Genomic DNA, 23076 nt, shown 5'->3' on the forward strand with positions numbered 1-23076 from the left:
ATCAGGGGTAACAGTTTGACTTTTTAATAACTTTACTGAGGTACAATTTACACACAATACATTGTTCATATTTAAAGTATACTAAATACTGTGAGTTTTAATATATGCGTAGACCCACAAACCCATCATCCCAATCAAAATACCAAATATGTTATAATTCCCAATGTTTTCTTGTGCATCTTTGCAATTCTTTCTTCTCTCTATGCTTTACTCACTATATATTAGTTTACATTTTCTAGAATTTTATAAAAATGGCATCATGCTTTTTTTCCCTTGGTCTGGGTTATTTTACTCAGCATGATGATTTTGAGATTCATTCATGTTGTTGAACATATCAATAGTTTACTCCATTTATTCACTTATTTATTTATGGCTGAATAGTATTCCACTACAAGAATATACCACAATTTAACTTTGCACTTCCTGATGGGCATTTGGGTTGTTTCCAGTCTTGTCTTTTATAACTAAATCTGTTAGGAATATTTGTCTACAAGTCTTTGTGTGGATGATATACTTTCATTTCCTCTTGGTGAAAAGTGGCCTTGCTGGGACATACTATCAGGACTTTTGACTGATGGACCAGCATAAGAGGTTGGAACACACACAGTAATGAATCTTTGAAGGAGGAGAGTTGGGGCACCTTTTGGTCCCTTCCCAGTGGATAACTATATAGTTCAAAGGTACCTCAAATTTGCCAAGTTTTGAGTCTCAGTTCTTGACCTTTTTCAAATGTGGTCCCTTGTCCAGTGTTCCTTAGTTCAGTCAGTAAATTGTACCACCATCTGTGAAGTTGGGCAACACAGAAAGTTAGCCTTGACACCCACCTCTCTTTCACTCCCTTTTTTCTATTGGTCTTCAAGTCCTACAGTTTCTCCCTCGTGAAAATCCCTACCATTTGTACTGCCCATGCTCTAGTGTGGGTCACCGCAATCTTCCCCCCGGACCACTGGGCAGCATGCTCACTGCCCCCCATCCCTTGACTTGTACTCTCCATCCATTACCTGCGGTTAACATAAAATGACCTTTGAAACATGGTATACTCAGCATAAGCCTGAGTATATCACTTCACAGATTAAACCTTTAAACAGCCCTTCATAATCCTTGGAAAAAAGCCCAAAATCTTTACCATGGTTTACACAGTCTGCATATCCGTGTCCCTGCTTAACCTACATACTCAGCGTTACAACTCAGTATTATCCTCCGGTTCCATTTTATGTTTTGCCTACAGTGAGCTTTATTCAGGTCATCAACTTTTCCAAGTTCTTTATTACCTCTGGACCTTTACACTCCCAATGTCCCTGCCTTTCTCTTCATTTATTTGTCTAACTCTTACTTAACCAAGTTAAATATCATTTCCTGTAAAAAACTCAGGTCTAGGTAAAATAACTTAAGCCTGATCCTCTGTACCAATCTTAAGATATTACAATGGTGAGGATTCTGGTCAGCCTCCCTAATTAAAAGTAGAGCCTAACTCATTACTTTTGCATTCCTAATACCTAGTACAGCAGCACATCTTGAACATATTTAGTGCTCTAATGCATTTGATCTTGAAATAAAAGGCTATGACAGTGACCTAGACTTTATATAACAGATGCCTGACAAATATTTGAAAAGTTGAGATGAATTAAATTCAAGAAATGTTTCTCAATAACCAACATGGATGTCACCAATTTCATACACTAATATCCATGACTTTGCTTATGACAGAGTCCCTCTGGCTCTCATTCAAAATTAATTTTATACTTAGTCTACACAGTCCTAGTAAATTCAGGTATCAAGTTTGTTATACCAGAATATATTAGAAACTTAAAATCCAGTGGTTGAAGAGAAAAATTAATGCAGTTGTGTATAGGCACACACACTGCAGCAAAGAGTGAAGATACTGAAAAACATGGAACTGTAATTCAAAACCTCAGTAGTCTAGGGTCATTTTGTCAAGGGTCATATGATCTGATGCCATCATTTGATTGGAGTGGAGGCAAATTTTGATGTTACTAATTAAGGTGCTGATCTGATGAGGCTACTGATAATCATAGGTACCCTTGATTGTGTTCTGTGTGACAGAAAAGGAGCTAAGCTCTCTTTGCATTATCTCATTAAATTCTCATAATGACCCTATAAAATTGGTATTGATTTTATAGAAGAGAAAAGGAAAGTTGAGAGAAGTTAAATATCTTGGCCTTGGTTACCTAGCTTTCAGATATGACTCTAGCCTGCTTAGTCTAAGTAGTCAAGAAAGGATTAAATTATGTTCTTTTACCGTATTTAAAGAAACAACAAATTGTAAAAGAAGTTCATTGAAAACAGATTTTTTTCTTTAAATTTTGGATTCTCCGGGGGGATGTTTGAGTTATCTAAAATAGTAAGGTAGGAACATTTATTTCCCAATCATGCCAAATAAATGAAGTTTTCCTGTAAATGCTTTCCCATGATTACATTACGCTTCATGATTATCTGTAAAATTATGAAAAGACTCTAGCAAACAGTGCTTCCTGAAAAGTGGCAATAGCATGATGCTAATACTAGACAATGTATTACCCTATACGGGCTCATTAAGGGGCCTGGTTTTCATCTTTAATTGCAAAGAACATATATCCCTGAAATGAGTTTGTAGTCATTTTAATAAGAAGTACCAGAAGTGTAAATAGAATCTATCACCAGATCCATTTAGAACCCGTTTATCTTTATGACTATATGTGTTATGGATCATCAGCCCATGATCATACAGACCCCATCAACACTCATCTTCTTTATGGCAAGTGTAAAATGCAGTGTCTCTACTGGGAGATTAATTTTTTTTCCACACTTCTGAGTGATAGACTCCTATGTTCCTGAACATATTTTATCTCAACTAATTAATTCCAGCATTGCATTAGGTAAACCTCTACTCCCCAGCTCTGTCTTTTAAGAAGTGTTCACCACCAGGCAATGACTCAAGGACAGCCCGCCCCCAATCAATTCCTCCTCTCTCCCCAACTTCTTCATATTATCTGATTTCTGACCTCCACTCTTTTTGATATATTTTACTCTATTGGATTTAATAAATCGCCACCCCCCCCAAATTCTGTGGTCCAAGTCGATATAGACTTCCCCTTCCCTAGCCATGACCCCACCTCCACTTAGCATTTTGAAAACCCACCAGTATGGTGTATAACCAGTACTCCCCACCAGTGCAATCAGCATCTCTCCATATCTCTGTTTTCACCACTTATCTTCCCCCAGAAGACCAGCAGGATTAATCTCATCATGCTTTTATTCCCATTTTACTCTGTAACTACCAAAAGTCCAAGTATTCAAGATATTTAAATACTAATTTTTATCCCCATAACCTCTTACATCTCTTGATCTGATCTAATCTCCCATCTCTTTCCAACCCCTCACTCCCCAAATAGTTTCTGTGTATACTTTAGAATATATAGTCTGTCATTACCAAAATTCCCAATCTTCAGTATTTTCCTTTATCTTCTGGCTTGAATAAAAAACTGACTTCCCCTGATGACACAGCTTTCCTTACTGTCTCCTCAGAGAAGGACAACTGTCTGTTGTAGAGCTTAGAGACTAGATTGTCATTCTCTTTCTCCCCCAGTGCTGCTTCTAAGACATTTCTCCTAATTAAAAAAACAAAAACAAACCAACAACAAAAAACCAAACCCTCAGCTTGTATGAAGTGTGTGCCAACAACCTGTACTATCCTGGCTGTTATAATCATCTATTAAATCTCATTCATTTCTCATTTCCTGAATGTTTTTGCTTGCAGCCTCCTATTTTTCTGTCACTATTCTTGTCATTATTTTTGGAGATTTGAAAAGTCCCGTAGCTCATCTGCCTAGATCCCATTCTCTCAGTTCCTTGGCCTCTGAACATTTGGTGATCTTCTCTTCCACCAGACTTGAGCCATTCATTGCTTTGGATGTACCTGTCATCATGGGTAGGAGGACCATTTCTCAAATCTCAGTTGCTAGCATCCCATGTTCTCACAGCTCCCTCCTGTCTTTCCATATCACACAAATAACCCTAATAACCCCATTCATATCAATTCCTCCTTCCCCAGTTTAATTGCTACAACTCTCCTCATAATCACTCCCTTGCGCATACCTTTAACTCCTTTGCCCCTTTTCCATCTGTTCCACTTACCTGACAACCCCATTCCAACTCTCCACCTGTTAAACCCCTGAACCTAAACAGTAGAATATGGCTTGAGAAAAACGCACAAGTATTCGGACTGGTCTCACACTAGTGTCTCAGTGGACCTCCCCACTGACTGGAAATGTTACCTCTTACCCTCCATCAATCACACCTTCCCTTCTCTACTTACATGTCCGTCCCATCCAGCCCATCCATCCTTCTTCTTCTTCCTCCCCTTCCTCCTCCTCCAAAACCTGAGAAACATGAATATATTAAAACATCCTTCAATAGTCTGTGAAGACAAAACTCTTAATGACTAGTAATGATGACATATACTTATCCTCATCCAGTTGACCCATTTAATGCAAGTGCAAAGAGGTTTAACCTGAAAAAGTTCCAGTAGCACAAGTAATTTGACTAGGTCCACACAACTGGTGGTGCCACGACCGGAATTCAAACCCAGAACTGCCTCGAATTCTTGCCCTTAACAACTGTGCCATCATGCAGCATGAAATACCTTCCCAAAGCAGTGAAGGAGGTAGTTTCAGGTTTCACTAAGAAAACTAACAACCTGATAGGAGAATAAAGGGGATAGGATTTCTTCTTTTTAAAAAAAAAAGAAAAAAAGGGAATACAGTAATCATTTTACTTTTTAAAATGTAAGCTGCTTATTTCTCTCCAGCTATTACCAATCACGAAGTGATTGTGAGGACGTATACTTCAAGGTTAAATGCAGGGGAAAAACTGCCTTCATCTCTAGAAAACTGCCAAAGGACCCATGTTCAGTTCCTTCCTCTGCACTGTGTAATTGCAGCTTTTATAAATAAGATTAAAAAGAGTCTATTAAGACTTTGGGAGTCCTTATTTTCTTCGGGGGTGTTTTTCAGGTGGCCAGAGTTCTGCAAAGTGGCATAACTGCTGCTTCAGCATAAACATAAAATTCTGCAATTTTGCCACAAGAGAAGTAAATTATTTGCCAAAATAGGGCCATGTGGAAAACTCAGAAGTTAAAGGTTCTTAAGAACTTTTACTGACAGATATTTAGCTTTTTTGAGCTCAGCAACCCCAAGTACCTACTTTATAATTAAAAACAACATCTGTGTAATAGTGTTGCCAGAATCCAGATGTTTCTGGATGGGTAGGAACACAAGAATGTATGGGTAGACTGCTGCACAAAAAATATATATCCCTGCTAATGATTTAAACCAACATAAACTGGAAAATAAAAGTGGTAGTCCTAAATTTCATCCACAGACATATTTTGGCGTTTCTAAAATCAGGGAATAGCTTACAATTGATGAGGGCCATAGTTTAATTGGTAGAATTTTTTTCATTTCTTATGTAAGAGAATGGTTTGATTTACATGGATGGCATCCTAATTTTGATGAAATGAACACTAATATCAAGAGTACTCTCAGTATGAATTAGAAAGCATACATTTTTTTAAAATTTCCATTGTGTACAGCAGATTTTGCCAAGCTGAAGTTCTGTTGGGGTTTTCTCTACTTTATAAACATTTGTTTTTGACACTTCAGTTCCTTCCAGCAGCCACACCTTCATTTCATCACTTAATTTGAACAAGACCTTCAACAATTACTGCTTCCCTGTTGTCATCACTGACGTACCATCCCTGCACCCGCTTCCTTATGCAATGCTCAAATGAAACTGCTCTTTTCAAGGTCAGCAATAGCCTCTTAAACACCAAATTTAAAAACCTCTTGATAGCTTTTGACACTGCTAAGCGTCTCCTCCTCTTCAAACTTTCTCTTGCTTCGCATGGTGACTGGTCCTGCTTCTCCAAAATATCTGGTCCCTTCCTTGCTGACTACTACTAACACATAGCAAAGACGTGTCTTAAAGTTCAGTCTTCAATCCAAATCTGTACCTTTCTTTTAGTGAATAAAAGCTTCTCTTAAATACATACATATATATATATATATATATATATATATATATATATATATATATATACGGTTCAGTCTTCATCTCTCTGCTCGTCCTTCCAAAATCAACAAATTTGCCATCTTCATCTGTATTCTCTATGTTAATAATCCTAAAAGATTTGTTTCTATCACTTCCCTCTCCTGAGTCCTGGTCTCTGTCTGATGGCTGTTTGCAAATTTTTTTTCTGCTTTTGCATCAGCTGAGAATTGAACTCATTATGGTTCTTTCACATAGGCTGCCTCTCCAGACTTCTTGGAATCTGGTGGCAACACCATCATCATTCTCCCTACCGCAATGTCAATTTTGATTCACTTTTTCCTCTTCTTTGACCTTATGTTGGATTATGCACTGGGTACCACAGATGCTTTCTCCCAAATGTCTGTTTTATCTGGCCTTCATTTTCTACTTTAATTGCCACCACTCTGGCCCAGATTTGTGCTTCTGAACAATTCATCATGTAGGGGAATCTGAGTACCAGAGAAGCACCATGGCACTTTCTACCCTGATCTTCACTAGCCAGTTTGGGTACTCCTTGAGGTCAGAGCCCAAGCTCCGTGTTTGGCATACAGGAGTCACTCAGCACCATTTGTCTAACTGAACTGTGTCACGACAACTCATAAAGAGTAAGGATACCTGGGAGACAGGGAGGAAGCTGATGACATTGCTTTCAGATACCAAGAAGTCTGGAGGATGAGCTGGTGAGAAAGAACCATGATGAGTTTGGTTCCAGGTGCAGATGAAACCAAAAAGAAAACGAAGCAAAAACTGAATAAAAACATGTGCAAATGGTTATCAGACATCAGTCTTGAGTCAGAGAAGGACTGGGCCCTAAACACTGCAAGAATTTCACCCCTTCTCTTGCTTTCTCAATCCTGCTAAAGCCACTTCTTTTTTGATTTTCTAGATGCCGAACATGATTGTCTAAAATCTCAGTGTCTTTTCTGTTTCAAGCCCTTTCAAGTTTTCAGACAACTTTAAAGAAGTTTTGAGACACATTTATGAAAAAACTCTCTAGTCATAGATGTGAGGTTTTAATGTCAGTCACAGGCTAGAGTTTTAATGTTACTTCAGCTGAACCTCATTTAATTTTCTCCTGATTTGTTGAGATACAATTGACATGTTAGAATTGTTATATTTAAGGTGTACAACGTGGTGTTTTGATGTACAGATAATTGTGAAATGATCACTAAAATCAAGCTAATTAATATATCTATTACTTCACATGGTTACCTTTTTATTTTTCTTTTTATGGTGAGAATACTTAAGATCTACTCTGAGCAGATTTCAAGTATACATTATATTAGCTATAGTCACCATGCAGTAGTATATTATGTCTGTAGAACTTATTCATCTTATAACTAGAAGTTTGTGCCCTTCGACCAACATCTCCCCATTTCCCCCATTTACCTCAGCCCTTGGTGATTATCATTCTGTTCTCTGTTTTTATGAGTTTGACTATTTTAAATTCCAAATATAAATGAGATCATGCAGTATTGGTCTTTCTGTGCCTGGCTTATTTCACGTAGCATAATGCCCTCCAGGTTTATCCATGTTGTTGCAAATGGCAGGGTTTCCTTCTTTTTTGAGGCTGAATAATATTCCATTATGTGTATATATAGCACATTTTTTCAACCTCATTTAATTTATCTTAAAAATGGTGATGATAAAGCCTGCCATACCTCCTTTGTAAGGTTTCTGTAAAGATCTTCTCAGTTAATATATGTAAAAGACATTAATCTGGTTTCTAATTTTACTTTTTCTAATTTAGAACCTTTCCTATGAGAATTGTGAAGCAAGGAAAGTTTATTGTTCCTTTTTTGTTTAGCCTCTTCTTCAAGACCCACATGAAAACACATGATGTTCACATATTTTCTTTAAATCAGCATCACCCCCAGTGAATGTAAACTTCATCCCTCCTCTCTCCTTCAAAATTATTTTCCATCTCCTTTTACCCTTGGCCTCATAAATACCCTAATTCAATTATGAACTAACTCTTATCTAGGTGGCATTGAGTGAAGTGAGCTGATAAATTAATTCACATTGAATGTCATTGGATAACTACCAAAATGATCCTTCAAGAGATATATGTCCATAAACATTTCTTTTTGTTTAAAGGCAATAGTATGATAAATTTTATGCAATCTAAATGTCAATTGTGTTTCTAATTGTTGCTTAATATTCCATTATATGGAATTAATATCATTTTATAAAACTTAGTCCAAGAAAAGGGAACATTTCTAATTGTTGCATAGTATCCCATTGTATGAAGTTAATTGCATTTTATAAAACCCAAGAGTCTAAAAAGGGAAATTGGTTAACTGAATTCCTGTAATGGAATACCATTCACTCATTAGAAATCATGATGTACATCTACATTGACTTGGAAAGATTTTGTGAATATTAATTTCATAAAAATATTATAAAATTTTTTCTATAATATGATCTTTGTGTTGTCTATGTATATGTACTTGTGTTTGTCTAAAAAATATACATTTACATATAATTATTATTTACAGTGATCAAATTATTTTTAATATTATTTTTGGATTTTCAGATATTTCATGTAATAGTCAATTAAAGTCAATATGAAAATTAAGTTAAATGCCATGTATTATTAGAAAGGGATGCTTTGCTAATGTGGGGAGGGACTTCATACATGACGACATGAGGGCAAAGGAAATATTTGGAGGGAGAGATGTTACCTATTTTAACATGTCCCAATGATTTATTTATTCATTCAGCTGATGTTTCTTGAGCACCTACTGTATGCTAGGAACTGGGGAGATGAATGAGTAAACAAACTCTGTTTCTACTTTTGTGCACTTCATTGTTTAATGAAGGAGATCAGTATAAATCAAATTACTATACACATGTACAAGCACAAACAGTAAGAGCTATAAAGGAAATGTAAGTGAGCTTCTATTTCTAGCTCTGAAACATGAGGGTGGAATGTGTGTGTTTAAAGAAGTCTTCATTGGGCTTCCCTGGTGGTGCAGTGGATAAGAATCTGCCTGCCAATGCAGGGGATGCAGGTTCGATTCCCGGTCCGGGAATATCCCACATGTCGCGGAGCAACTAAGCCCGTGCACCACAGCTACTGACCCTGCGCTCTAGAGCCCGCGAGCCACAACTGCTGAGCTTGCGTGCCACAGCTACTGAAGCCCGCGTGCCTAGAGCCTGTGCTCCACAACAAGAGAAGTCACCGCAATGCGAAGCCCGTGCACCGCAACAAAGAGTAGCCCCCGCTCGCCGCAACTAGAGAAAGCCCGCACGCAGCAACGAAGACCCAATACAGCCAAAAATAAATAAATGAAATAAAAATAAATGAATAAAGAAGGCTTCATTGACAAAGTGGGATTTTGGCTGAAATCAGAGGGATACAGGTAGGTGTCGCCTGGTGGAGAGAGAGCTGAAGAAAGGTCCCGACAGTGGGAACCCCATGTCTAAGACCCCGGGTGGGAGGGCGCATGCCACTTGCCACTTGAGAGGAGCTGATTGAAAGCTAGTGTGACTGAAGCACGGAGAGGACAGTAGGAAGCTACTTGAGCACAATTCTGGTTCTCTTTGACCTGATGACTTTGGCTTACAGGCAGCACCTTCTCGCTTTTCATTTTATCCGCAGCACCTTTCACTTCCACCTCCGATCTGCACCTGACAGCTCAAGTGGGCGCTAGAAGAAGATCCCTTTTAAACTTAAAACCTTAGGCTGCCCTTCCTCCTCCTCAACCCAATTTCTGCCTGTGAACAACCACTTTCTGGTGCTTTCTGGAGAGAATAAGTGAGCACTGTTGTGCTTGCATCAGTGGAAGGGTCTGCTGATAACAGACAGGCTGGGGAAGGAAGCTGAGCAACTTTTCAGCATTTCCACTAACAGGTCACACTCGAGTTGATAAACACTCTCCACACTGAAAAGAAAGACTCTTTTGATGATCTGTGTCAACAAACCCTACCATTTGCACCAAGGCGATCTGAAAGATTTTCAAACCTGGGAGGAGAATTATTTGGAAGGAATGTCTTAGAGGGAATACTGATATCATTGGTGGTTGTATTAAGTGCCCTTTAGGTTTTCCCCCAGCCCAGGTGCTTGTGATGGTGATAAGAATTTACTGTGATTCCACCAGTACTAGCCAGATTCAGGGAATTGTTTGTGCTTCTAGAATTTATGTATTTCCATGGCATCATTTCCTCTCCTTCTGTATCAGACCACATAATTAGAGTAGGCAGGAGGTGAAAGAGTTGTGACAGTGTAATCCTCCTTCATAACTGGCTATTCTCTTTCGCAGATCAAAATAGAATAACCTTAAATAGGAGAAGATGTAAGGATGCAAGGTTGGACTAGTAACACAGAGACCTTCTAAGCTGGGGAATTTTCTGGGGGCTCCAGCTATAAATGGAAGATGCTGTATTTTTGCAGTTTGCATTTCTTGCAATGAATACGTATTCTAAGAGGGCAGAACCAGATTTTACCAACTGGTGAACTTTCCAAAGATTGCTTAGATTGGATTCTGTCAAGAGTTTATATACCTGAAACTAATACAACATTGTAAATCAACCATGCTTGAATTTAAAAACCAGTTAAAAATGAGTTTGTACAACCATTTCCCTATCTTGCTATCCTCACTCTGCAAAGACACCTTTAAAAATTGAAACCCCTTTTAAACTTCAATATATGTGATGAATCCTTGCATCTGTTAGAAAGTTCCAAACTTTGTCAAAGAGGAAGGTGACATTTTTAAAGTCTGATATGGAAACAATGGCAGTAGCTGATCAGTGAAAATAGAGTTTCTGTAATTGCTAATAAAAAAATATACGGAGCCCAGATGTTGTAGCCACAGCAAGAGTTTTAGCGTGATGGTCTGGGGTGTCAGTGTTGGCTTTGCTGTTTATAACTTAGGTGATCCTTGGCAGTGAAGCTTAACCTCTTTCAACTTCAGGTGTCTCACCCATAAGGAGGAATGATAATAAGAGCTTGCAAAATTATAATGAAAATTAGAATTGATTAAATAATATCAGGTAAGTGAGTGTGTTGTAGCACAGTGACTGGGGAATTTTACTGGCTTTCAACCAACGCTAGTAATCTCCATAGGCATTGTTTATATGCTAAACCATAATAAGCTCTCCTTGATTTCCTGTAATTAGATGACTCTATCGTTAGGTACATATGTCTTCTCACTTTTTTACAGAAATTGAAATGAATTTATGTAACTATACATTATAAATTGTCGTTTTTTGGGTCTTCCTGAAGGAGGGATACTGTTTTGGGGGGCGGGGTGGTATTTTAGCGACGTAATCAGTAGAATGGACACTGTTTGATACTGATGTAGAACAAATGTGAAAGAAGAACTCCTGTGTCCTATGTAGAATGTGTGATGTCAGCGCATCACCTCGATGGCCGGTGTGGGGTCCAGGGAGACATACAGTGGTTCTCCATCCTGGCTGTGCCTCAGAATCCCCTGTCAGTGTCCCACCCCAGGTGCTTGAATCAGTGTCTGAATAGGGAAGGGGGAGGGTAAGAAGATCTGAGCATCAATATTTGTTAAGAAACAAACAACCTCATGTCAGTCAAGTTGATAATTTGATAGCTATTTGAGTTGGGGCCATCTTTTTGTCCTCTGTGAGACTTTGTTTCCTGGGGCTACCATAACAAAGCCCTGCAAACTGTGTAGATTAGAATAATAGAAATGTATTGTCTCATGTTCTGGAGGTCAGAAATCTAAAATCAAGGTGCTGGCAGGCAGGGCCATACTCCCTCTGAAGGGTCCAGAGAAGAGTCTATTTCATGCTACTCTCCCAGCTTCTGGTAGCCGTAGGTATTCCTTGGCTTTCAGATGGCCATCATCTTCTCCCTGTGTCTCTTCAGTCATCTTCCTTCTGTACATGTCTGTCTCTGTGTCCAAATTTCCTCATTTTGTAAGGATACCAGTCATAGTGGATGAGGACCCACCCTAATGACCTCTTTTCATCTTATTTCCTTTTTAAAGATCCTATTTCCAAATATAGTCACATTCTGACGTATTGGGGTTAGGACTTATCATTTTGGTGAGGACACAGTTCAACCCATAACACTTAGTGTATGTATTTGGAACATGCAGATAATAACCATACCTCTTTCACCATCTTGTTAACAGAATTAAATGGGATCATTAGAATGCTTGCCCCAATGTCTAGCTAAAAATAAGCAATTCTAATATTAGCTACATTGTCAGGATCATTTATTGTGATATTTTGTTCCCATTATTATTTACTTTGTCCTCTTCTCTGTTTAAAGAAATAGCCAGGACTTTTAGGTTTCTTTGGCTCAGTGGAGGTTTTTATCGCAGGGTCAAGAGGTAGAGGCTGACTGAAGAGTTTTTCTCCCGTCTTTTGAGTCATCGTGAAAAGTGTCCCAGAGCAGGAAGCCTAATGCTGCTGCACATGCTACACATTCACCAGGAAATGATTACTGTTAGATGAGAGATGGGCCCAGGCTGTCAATTTGCTTTTTTAAGTAAATGAATAAATAAATTTATTTATTTATTTATTAGTTTTGGCTGCGTTGGGTGTTTGTTGCTGCGCACAGGCTTCTTCTAGTTGCGGCGAGCAGAGGCTACTCTTTGTTGCGGTGCAGGGGCTTCTCATTGTGGTGGCTTCTCGTTGCAAAGCACGGGCTCTAGGTGCGCGGGCTTCAGGAGTTGTGGCACATGGGCTTCAGTAGTTGTGGCTCGTGGGCTCTAGAGTGCAGGCTCAGTAGTTGTGGTGCACAGGCTTAGTTGCTCCGCGACATGTGGGATCTTCCCGGACCAGGGCTCGAACCCGTGTCCCCTGCAATGGCAGGCGGATTCTTAAGCACTGTGCCACCAGGGAAGCCGATCAATTTTCTTGAGTACACCAAAAAATCCAATTTGTATGTGAAGCTACCAAAAATTAAATATTGGCAACTACTTCCATCTCTATTCAACTCCATTGCCAATGATGTCATGTTGGTAGCCTGAAATTGACCGTGGTGGGAGTACTTATACCACTGAAATCGGCAAACACTGAAGACCAGATTTTTTTTGGGTTTCGGTTTCTGGTGACCCTATAATTAAATGTTTAAAGCATATCCCTTTTGTTGTGGTTGTTCTTGTTTTTTCTTTGATTTCTGAAACTTATAGTTTTAAAAGTTGGCCTTATCAGGGCAGGGTAGGTAGTATGTCATAACAATGTCATAAGAATTGTATATTCCTGCCTAAATAAAGTCGGTCATTTTATATATAGGTATGGCCCCTTGGCAGTTTGGAGAAATATTTGTACACATAATCTCTTTTCACCTTCAAAATCTCCATGGGAGGTAGTCACCATTATCTCCATTGTATAAATGAAGACAGTAACTGCTTAGAGAGGTTGATTAAACTTCCTGAGGTCACACAGTTAGTGAATGGTTAGTGAATTCATGACCATAGACTTGAACCCAAGACTTCTAACTCTACCCACTGTGGCTCATGCCTCATTTAGGGCATTTTAAAGAGCAATGGGGATATCATAGATTGTAAGACCTGTTTTTCTGACCTAGCGCAGTAAGTCATGCATGAATTAATGAGTTGGAGAAAAGCAAATTCATCAGTTCTTGAGAGTTCTATGTAACAACACCATGGTTTCCCCCTGACCATTTCTTTTGTTGGAAAGTTGACAATCCCAACCCATACTGAGCTCTTCAAAGCTAGAAGAGAGTGATAATCGGTTGGGAGCATGGTCGGTCCCCATCCTCAAACAGATTTTGCACATGGTTTTTTCCTAGAGCACCAGGGAGTTACCAGGAAGAGCAAATACTGGCTGTGACTGGAATTGTCAGCTCTCGTTTTCTCAATGCCACCTTCAGATGGTGTGAAGCAGAAATGCAGGTATCCCTTCCTAATAAGTGGGAGCACTTTCCTCCTGCGTGACCTGTGAGGAAGCACCGGGGACACCCCCCAAATTCTTCCCACACTGGGAAGAGAACTAGACTGGAAGGTACCTCTTTTTGTAAAATGACAATTCTAGGTATATCCAAAAGAGAAATTTCCTCTCTTCTATCTGGTCCCTAGCCAGCAATGAGTCAGGGCAACTTCCAGCCTCAGAAAGCCCGCCTCCCCCTCTGAAACCAGCTCCAAGACTTTCCCTTCTGATCTACAGGTTGGAACTAATATCTAAATGATTGTGGTATCATTAGGGGCTGTTAATCTGTCAAACGAGAGTTAGCCAGGCCTCCCAGCTAAATCACTGGATTCAAAGTTTTTATTTTGTCTACAAAGGTAATTGCTTGAGTTTAAAACAGATACACATCAAAAACAACAATAAAACACTTTGTTAATTTGTCCTAATCAATAGGTATATTTTATTTTTTTATTTTGATTTTTTCCCTTTCAATTCATTTAATTTCAACAATCTGTCAAAAAAAAAAAAGAGCCAATAAACAAATATTGAATTACATTTTGTTGGGTTTTTCAAACCCTCAAACTCCAGACTTACAAAAACAGCTTGTGTGTCTTCCACCCTGACCACCCTGCTACTTTTCCATATACCACAGGCCACCCATAGGCACAAAGCCAGGGCGGTGGGGGGAAGCTGACATGCTCTACTTGGAGCCATTCGACAGGAGGGCGATGAGGCCCGAGGAAGCACTTACGGACAAAATGTAGTTCACTGTGGGGTTGAAGTTCTTCAATATAAAGAAGGAAGCAACAGTGACCAAGACCAGAAATAGGGTGTTATTATAGAAGATGGAAAATGTTGTAGCTTCATAATCAGCAGCTTCATTCTTCTTCCACAAGATTCTTTCATCTTTTCCTTCCGAGACATCTTTCTATTATCAGCTTCAGAAAGTTTTCGAGTCACTTCTTTGGAAACAGCATCCTCCCTCTTCTGTGCTACTTTGTGCTTGAGAACAAATTTCACATTTTTGTATGCAAAGGCTACCAAATAAGTGCTTACTAGGGTCATCACACTATACAGAACAGCAGACTAAATAAGATCCATATGCCATGTTCACCAGTATAGCCCAGCAGCCATATATTAGAGAAAGGGTGATTGGAGAAATGCCCGAAGGGCCTCAAGGCTTCCTCATTCCCCTCTGTAAATTCGAAAGAGACCCCCATCACCTGAGTAATGGGGGTGAGAAAAGCATCTCTAGTTTTTCTTCATAAACCCCTTTCAACCGTCTCTGAGTTTGTGCTAATGAGCTGGCTCTGGGAGAATGGAGCAATAGGCATATTTTAAAAACGTTGGGTTAAAACCATATGCATCAACAAAAGAAAAGTAAAAATGTGGATATTTTAACTTCTTTATTATTTTGAAACAATTACAAATTTATAAAAGTTTACAGGAAGAACTTTTCTTATGGAACCATTTGAAAATGAGTTTGCCTCCTAATGCGCATGAGCCCTGAATATTTTTAGTGTACATCTCACAAGCATGAACATTTCTCCTACAAAACCTCAATACAACCATCAAAATTAAGATATTGGCATTTGCTACATTACTACTTTTTAATCCTCAGGTCTGACTGAAGTTTCACTGTTTATTCCAAAGGTGTCTCTTATAGGAAAAAAAAAAAAATCTAGTTCAGGATTAAGCATTGCAAAATGTTTAACTTCAGTACACTTTAGACAGATGAATACTGGCTTGCGTATATGTTTGCATTTACGTATATTTAGTTCCGTATTCTGCTTTTTTTTGCTATGTATTCTAATTCTTCCATTCATTCACTTAATGGTGACAGAATGTGAGTTAAGAAACCCCTTAAAGCAATGAAGGTAAAAGTCACATTGAATAAAATAAAAGCAGCAACACCTACATAATTTTCTAAAGAGTTCATCACAGACATTTTACTAATATTGGAAGTAAAACCTAGAAATATGATTTTTGAAGGACAGTTTTTATTGTATTTCTTTAGTGTAAAAATAATAACAAGTAATGTTTATTGAACATTGTACCAAGCTTTTTACAGTGCATTATCTCATTTAATCCTCACACAACCTAACAAGTAGGTATTATTGTCTCTGTTTTATAGTTGAGATATCTGAATATATCTGTCATTATTTCCAGCTAAATTTGTAAAAGAGAGATTTTTAGTATCAGCATAAACTTCTGAGAGATATGTGGGTTGTATTAAGTGGTATATTCTCACCTCATGGATGTCAGAACATGCAGTACCATTCCCTTTTGAAGTGTGTTTGGCATCCCAGGGCAGGAAGGCACTCAATTATTAAAATACTCCTGTGACTTTTCTCTGAATTAGATTTTATTTATTTATTTATTTATGGCTGTGTTGGATCTTCGTTTCTGTGCAAGGGCTTTCTCCACTTGCAGCAAGCGGGGGCCACTCTTCATCGCGGTGCGCGGGCCTCTCACTATTGCAGCCTCTCCTGTTGCGGAGCACAGGCTCCAGACGCGCAGGCTCAGTAATTGTGGCTCACGGGCCCATTTGCTCCGCGGCATGTGGGATCTTCCCGGACCAGGGCTCGAACCCGTGTCCCCTGCACTGTCAGGCAGATTCCCAACCACTGCGCCACCAGGGAAGCCCTGAATTAGATTTTTAATGTGCAGCCTCTTCCTCAAACTTCTGCAGTCCTGGAGTTTTTCACAGTGAGAGAGTTCTGATTTTCCTTGTCCCTAAGTCTCTGAAAGAAGGCAGAAGATGAAGGTGAGGAAGAAAAAACAATGTCCTTCTTGCAGAGTGGGCCAGAAATTTAAGCATATCTGCTGAGGTCCTTCACCTGCACATCCAGTGCCATCCCTAGGGTGCCAAGGGTCTCATCTGTTGGCATGTGCTGATTTGGATTTTCAGGAGGTGGATGCTGAGATGAAGATAGTGCAAAAGGTCTGTTATAGAGGAACCTGTGAGAGTAACAGGAGGCAGGCGTGGGCACGTGGAGCCACTAGACTGCGGCTTAGAGCTGAGAAAGTCTCTGTCAGGCCCGTGAGCAGCCCTGGAACAAAGGCAGTTGTTTAGAAGCATCTTACGCCCAGCAGAAATGGCTAGGTCCTTGTACCACCCCCTTGTGCAGTCATTGGTGCTCAAAATAGCTTGAACCCAGCTCGAAAGCTGAGGGGGATCCTAATGAAGCCAACAACAAGGCTGTTAGCAAATCATACTCCTTGCAGTTGGACAGCACGTCACTTCTTGAGGGGGGATCTCAGTAGCAAGTCTCGGTGTCTGCAACAGGGCAGTATATTTACGGAGCATTTCAGGGGGAGCTGGAACTGGAAGTAGAGCCAGAGGATGATTTTGCCAGTTATTGGTTTCTGCCAGTTTCCCTGGCACTTGGAGCCTTACTTTCCTCCTCTGTAAAGCGGAACATAACATACATCAACCATAAAGAGGGGGTGGCAAGACAAAAAAGAAGTTATGCAGATGCTATTGTGATACATACAAATGCTTTGCGTTTTTACTGTGGTGGTTGTATTACTTTTATTATTTTTTTTTCAAATAGCACTCGTTCAAAAAATGAATAACTCTTAATTGTGCACCTACTGTGTACTATGCTCCTTTTTAGCACTGAGATTATAGAAGTGAAATAATCAGGCAAAATCCCTGCTCACAAGGAGCTTGCATGCCGGTGGGAAAGACTAGACAATAAAAAATAATACACACAAAATGTATCAGGTGGCGATAAGTGCTTAAAAGCAAATAAAGCAAGATACAGGAGGACGAATGAGGCTTTCATATTACATATGGTGATCAAGACAGATTTCAGTGATCTGATATTTGAGCCAGATAGGAAGAAAGTGAAAGTGAGTCATCACACTGTTTGGGAAAGGAACTGCTAGGCAGAGAGAATAGCAGGTGCAAGGGCCCTGCGGTGGGAATGTCCCTAGAATGTTCTAGGAATTACAAGGCATCAGATGTGGTTGAAGTGAGTGAGCAAAGGAAGTGTAAAAGGAGGTGAAATCAAAGAGGTAAATCCTATGGAGACTTAGCAGCCATCCTAAAGGCTGGTGTTGATTGACGAGAGGGGAAGCTATTGTAGGAATTTTACCAGAGTTGGGCATGAGCCAATAGGCTGATGTGTTTACAACAAGACTATATGAGGGGGATTGCAGGGAGAGCAGTTACGTGACTCCTACAGTAAGATGTTAGATGATAGTCAACTCAGAGCAATGCACAAACTTTAACTTTGAAGTGAAGTGATTGGATTCTTGACATGTGTTTAATATAAAAGTCAGCAGAGTTTACTGATGGAGAGGATGTGAACCATGAATGTAGAAGAGGAGCAAGGGTGACTCCATAAAGTTTTAACCATGAACAACAGGCAAGACAGCCATTTGCAAAGGTAGGAAAATGATACGACTAGCATGTTTGCAGGGTGGGTGGTGGAATTGAAGTTAGCATCTGCAGAAAGATCAGGAGCTCAGTGTGGGACAGAATTTCAGATGTTTTATTTTGTAGTCATTCTACTGGAGATGTTGAATAGGCAATTGAGTGAAAGCATTCTGGAGATTAAAAATGAGGATATCAGTTTGTTAGCTCCCAGCCTAAAGATGGCATTTGACGCCTGGAGAATGCAATTGTTGAGATTATCAAGAGATGAGTGCGGGTTGAAGATAGAAGATGTCCGAGCACTGAGCCCTGGACACCACCTTTTAACAGTCTGGTCTATTGGATGAGGGGGAACCAGTGAAGGTTACTGAAAAGCATCTTCTATGAAGTAGGAAGAGAACAAAGAGAAAGCGGTGTCTTGGAAACCAAGTAAAAGAGTTATTTCAAGGATGAGAAAGTGACCAACTATGTTAAGAGCTGTAGCCCCATCAAGTAAGGGGGAGAGGGGCGTCAGATGTATCACAGTGAAGTATTTTGTGACCATGACAAGAGCTTTTTGGAGGAGTGGAAGATAGCAGTGGAAGCCTGATTGAACTGCACTTTTTTAGAAAAGAGGAGGCGATAAATTGGGAATTGCATAGAGAAGTTATTCAAGGAGTTTTGCTGGAAAGGGGAGGGGATGATGTCATGGCAGAAGGAGAGGTGGGATAGATTGTGCTTTGGGGACACATTGGGAAATACTAGAGTGTGCTTGTATATTGATGTGTTTGATCCAGGAGAGGCAGGTAATCAGGATGCAGGAGAAAATGGAGACAGTTTTAGTAGAGGAATTTTGAACAAGCAAGGGGGACAGGATATAACGCACAAAGAGGGGTTGGCATTAGGGGCAAAGACGGTACATCTGCTGAAACACATAGTTTAAGGGTATAAATGCATGTAGGTGAGTAGCTGCAATGGGGTAATGCATGGAGAATCTCTTGATTTCTTCTGTTTCTCAGTAAAAAATTGTGAGCAGAAAATGAGGCGGTAGAAAATGTACTTGTGGTTTGAGAAGAAAAGAGAAATGGTCAAAGTCAGGTCTACCAGAAGATCTCAAATCTTGGTGTGAAAGATCTCAAGGAAACACCTCCGACTGTAGTTCGTTTTTGAAAGAGAAGTCTAGTAAGAGATTTTCAAGAAAACTGTTGTGAATTTCAACTTGATTTCCAATTTTCTCATTTTCTAGCTGTGTAAGATTTGGAAAATCACTTCACCTCTTCAGGCCTCCATTTCCTTGTCAGTTATGTCTAGGAATTAGACAAAATCAGGGCTTTCACATTTCTTTGACCACAGCTCTCCATAAGACGTTTTGTATCATGACCCACTAAAGACACATGCTGATGTACACATACATGTACTTGCAAAACCAAAGTTTAAAAAGCAGTGTTTATCCTTTCTATAAAGGATGTTCTCTCATATTTTCTATTCTACATTAATATATTTGTTTTAAAGTATCTTAGTTTAGTTTTTGGATTACTTGTTTGTTTTTAAGGCTGGATAATCTGGCTGTAAAATAGGTTTCACAATCCACTAATGAGTCATGATCCACAGTTTTGTTTTGTTTTGTTTTGTTTTGTTTTGTTTATTTTTGCCTGTGTTGGGTCTTCCTTGCTGTGCGCGGGCTTTCTCTAGTTGTGGCGAGAGGGGGCTACTCTTCGTTGCAGTGCGCGGGCTTATTGTCATGGCTTCTCTTGCTGAGGAGCATGGGCTCTAGGTGCGTGGGCTTCAGTAGTTGTGGCACACGGGCTTAGTTGCTCCGTGGCATGTGGGATCTTCCTGGGCCAGGGCTTGAACCCGTGTCCCCTGCATTGACAGGCGGATTCTTAACCACTGCGCCACCAGGGAAGCTCATGATCTACAGTTTTAAAAGACATACCCTTATGTGTGTCCCCATCTCTAATTATGAGTTTTTATGAACTTTTAGAGAGAACATGAGGGATAAAGTGATCTTGACCACAGCAAGCATATTAAGCATGTGGTTCTGTGAGAGATTACATATTCCACTTTTTAAAGACACAGGAATGAGACATAATTACTAAATCTGGTTGAAACAGTCTCAGATCTCAACAAGGCTTCTTTTGTTTACCATCCAGCTTCTAGGATTTCAGAATTAATGCTCTGTAGGGCCACATGTTTAAATGAAGTATATTTTGCTCTCCTCAACTTCAAACGTGTCATTTATTTGTTTGTTTGTTTGAGTTCTAATGAACAAGAAACTTTGGGAAGGAAAAGCAAAATTCTTACCTGAGTAATCAGATCATAGTATTAATGGTTAATTCAATTATACTTAATACTATTGGAGGTTACAAACCCTTAGAGAATATGATGAAAACTATCTTCTTTCCAGAGAAACACACATACACAAAATGTTGTATACAATTTTGGGGGAAAGGTAGTATTTATGTATTTTTTGAAGCTCATCACAAATCAGTTTTCTGAGTTCAGGTTAGGAACTCATGGTTAAATAATCTTTATGATCCTTTCTGGTTGTGTTCTCCTAAGATAAGACAAATGTCACTCTTGTATCCCTACCAGTATATGGCACCAATCACTTCTTTGTCTTCCCAACAAATCCTTATACTGAAAGAAAAAATTGAGTGGCAAGTCTTCTTGTCTGTTTCACACTTGGGAACCTTGGATCTGCAGCTCTACCTTGGTGAGGTCCAAATATTTGGGCCAACTTGTGATTTTAAAAGAGAGCAATTCTCCTTATGTAAGGACTACTATTGTTTAGCTATAAGGATATTAAGTGATATACATCTCACATGTCTATGTGACTGAATGCTTTAAATACCGTGTGGTAAGCAAGCACTCGCCCCAGTATAGGTGTAATGGCATGTTCAATATTCTCTTAGCCACTTGTTCACAGATTCCTTTTAGAGAGACAGGTTAGGAAAACTTACTAGGTTCTGAGTGAGTTTCCCTACTGGAAAAAGAAAAAAGAAATTGCTTATTACCCCAGAAAAGAAACGAGAGAACGTGTAGAGAAAAAATTTGAAGCTGGAGAGGTAGAAAAAGGCTATAGATCGGAGGAGATGACCCCTCTTCATGACACGTCCAGTGTAAGCTGGTGAAATTATTGAAGTTACAAAACGCTATCTTAGGAAGGAATTTTTCCCTGATGCAAAGTCGTGAATGAGCTAAACTTTAGCTTGCCTTGGGGCAGAACTAAGTTAGAGGGAATGGATACAAAGGTGAAAACAGGAGTCTTGGCAAGACTTTGTGGAGGTCATGGAATGGAATTCAGCTAAAGTTTCACCAAAACTCTGAAGGATGTTAGGACCCAACTGACTTCTGGATTCCATATTTTTGATATTTAAATTATAAATGTGTGATTCATTTATAATTCAGATGTGTTCTTTTAAGGGAAAATATTTTGGCTTTAAGACTCTAATGTGGTTATATGCACAGTCTAAATTTAGGCATATTATGTAATTCACCACAATTTTGGGGCTTTTTTTTTTTTTTTGCTGTGGGTGTTTTTCTCCAGCACCTTCTCTGTTGAAGGTGAACAAGGGCCTTAGAAGAAGGCAATGGAATCTCCCCATCCCTGCCCAAAATTATTTAAATGAGGCTCCAGAAGTCCTTGGTTCTTTTTATAAATAATTGTCTATTTCTAGAGGCTGGTGTTGGTCCATCTTGGGTGTAAAAATTGCACTGCAGGGTAATTACTCAGTGCACTATCATTCTCCTTAATGGAGGGAATTCGTCTCCCTCACACATGATTCTCTGGTCACTTGATCACCCTCAAATTGATAGCTTCTGATTCTGGATTTTCTAGCCTGCAGGAGAGGACTGTGTGTTTTATATTGAAATTATATTTTGATCTGTCAGGATACATGGTACAAGGAAGTCAGTGGGGAGAATATAGAACGTAGCATGTAAAAACCAATTATAAGACACAATTTTGTCTATAATTTCACTTTTTTTCTTTCACCACTACAAAGGAAATCTATTCATTTATTTTTAAGCAGCTTTATTGAAGTATAATTGGCATACAGTAAACTACACAGATTTAAACTGAAAGTTTTGATAATGTTGACATACATATGCACCTGTAAAAACATCACAACAACCAAGATAATGAACATATCTATCACCTACCCCCCCAATTTCCTCATGCTCCTTTATAATCCCACCTTCTGCCCCTTTCTCCTCCCATCCCAGGAAACCATTGATCTCCCTTCTGCCATTTCACATTAGTTTGCAATTCCTAGAAATTTATATAAATGAAGCATACAGTACATACCCCTTTTTTCTGGCTCCTTTTACTCAACAAAATTAAAAGTGTTTGTGTGGACGTGTGTTTTCTTTCAGTTAAATACATACCTAGGAATGAATGAATAGGTCATATGGTAGGTCTATGCCTAACTTTCTAGGAAACTGACAAACTGGGTTCCAAAGTGGTTGTACCATCTTGCCAAGACTTGGTATGGTCATAGTTTTCTTTTAATTTTACCTTTTAAATTATGGTACCATGTAACTGACTTTGGTGTATAGTTCTTTGAATTTAACACATGTATAGATCCATGGAAACAGCACCACAGTCAGGATACAAAACAGCTACATTACCCTCCAGAAAAACCCTCCCTCATGCCGTCCCTTTATAGTCAGATTCTCCTCCAGCTGCTCACCTCGAGCAACCACTGATCTGTCTGCATCACTATAAAAAATTTGTCCTTTTGAGAATGTCATATCTGTGGAAGCATACA

At 39.3% G+C, this 23076-nt stretch overlaps 1 protein-coding gene and 1 pseudogene across 2 annotated transcripts in view; one reads left to right on the forward strand and one right to left on the reverse strand.

The window, feature by feature from the left end:
• Positions 1–23076, forward strand: part of GRM7 (glutamate metabotropic receptor 7) — an 805916-nt gene that overhangs the window by 85264 nt on the left and 697576 nt on the right. The window lies entirely within an intron of this gene.
• Positions 14642–15042, reverse strand: LOC133094821 (translocon-associated protein subunit gamma-like; annotated as a pseudogene).

Source organism: Eubalaena glacialis, chromosome 7 (assembly GCF_028564815.1).
Source record: "Eubalaena glacialis isolate mEubGla1 chromosome 7, mEubGla1.1.hap2.+ XY, whole genome shotgun sequence".
Classification (NCBI taxonomy): Eukaryota; Metazoa; Chordata; class Mammalia; order Artiodactyla; family Balaenidae; genus Eubalaena; species Eubalaena glacialis.